Source organism: Cyprinodon variegatus, unplaced genomic scaffold (assembly GCF_000732505.1).
Source record: "Cyprinodon variegatus isolate N-32 unplaced genomic scaffold, C_variegatus-1.0 Scaffold355, whole genome shotgun sequence".
Classification (NCBI taxonomy): Eukaryota; Metazoa; Chordata; class Actinopteri; order Cyprinodontiformes; family Cyprinodontidae; genus Cyprinodon; species Cyprinodon variegatus.
Window position 1 is genome coordinate 96,608 of NW_015150808.1, and position 1,645 is coordinate 98,252.

The following is a 1,645-nucleotide window of genomic DNA, read 5'->3' on the forward strand; positions in this document are numbered from 1 at the left end:
TTGTGCTTTTGTTACCATCTACATCTAAATGAAATTTGCTAGAAATCTTCTCTGCCTCCTCATCTCTGCATTTGGGTCCTCAACTAACTTACACCAAACTTGACAGAATAATTCTGAAACATTTCCATATGTAAAATTAAATAAATCAAATATACCTTTAGAATATCAAGGATGTTTTTTAATGAAATATTCTTCATAAAAATACATTTAAAAAAAACAAACAATTCATTTAAGTTTGCCCATCTTGGTGTATTTAAGTTTTCAACCTATAAGCTTAATAGATGAAGTTGAATACACTTGATTCAATTACTTGTTACCAATTGAAGCAATGCATTTAAGTTAGAGGTTCATTTTCTTTTAAGAGTGAATGAAGAGAGTGAAACAACAGCTACCCTTAGAGATAACCATCCATCTAACTAGTAGAGCGATTAAGGAGAGATGGTTTAGGGAGTAAATCATGGAAACAGTGGAGGAACTGCAGAGGTTCACAGTTTAGGTGGAAATAGAGCTACAGGGAGAAGGTTTAGATCAAAGTACATTCACTAATTAGGATGGCCAAGTCAAAGCCCTGTAGAAGAATATCTGACAACTTGGAAAAGTTAATGTTCAAAGATGCTCCCAATCCGTTAGATTTAAGCTTGAGCATTTTCCAGAAATGTGTAATAGGTTTTGATAGTGAAGTAAAGACAAGAGACAAGAAAAGGTGATAATAGTAATAATGATGATGGATCCTTAAAAAAATGAAAGGAACAAAGAGGTTGATAACCAGGGAACTTACAGTTTGACACATCATGAAAAGAGAAGACAGAGACACCAACACTGAGGAAGGATGGCAATGAAAAACAAAAGAGTCTTAGGAGTAGTTTGAAAACTTACAGACTTTTAGCTACAGCGAGGATGGATGAATGATATGACAATCAGGTGGGACTGTTGAAGGCAGGGCTAAGGAGGAAAAAACTACGCTGTAAAACTGATAGAGGGTGTTCATTTAACATAGCAATTAATCTCACAAAAAAACCCATGAGATTTACACTTACCCTTCAATCTCAACCAGTACACAAAAAGCAGAACACAAAACATAACTAAAAAACTAAACACCAAGATGTGTGCCAGGTAAGAAAAGCCCTTGAATAAAAAATATAATAAAAAGAAAACCGAAAGCATGACTCAAAGATCCTGACAGAATGGCCAATGATGTCATTGTGCAAATGTGCAAATCTAGTACAGGGATCTCCCAAAAGTCTTTTTGTAAATGCTGCAAAAAGGGATTCTTAAAAAAATAACTACATTTACGTTCACAGGTATGCTCTGCTCTAAGCCTGTTAATAAACTCTCAAAAAATACTCAAGTTTGGGGTTAAACTTGAAATATATAAATATAAAACAAAAATCTTTGAAGCATGAATATTTTTTCAAGATGATGTAAGTTATAGCATTAATATGTCTAAAGCAAGCTGTAGTTTTTAAATCAGGGATTTTGACTAATTTAATTTTATAGTTTATGCCAGTTAAGGGAATTCTCCCTTCATATGACTGGGCTGGGTTCTTTTAGTATTTTTATTACTATTACTATTAATAATAATAATAATAATAATAATAATAATAATAATAATAATAATAATAATAATAATAATAATAATAATAAT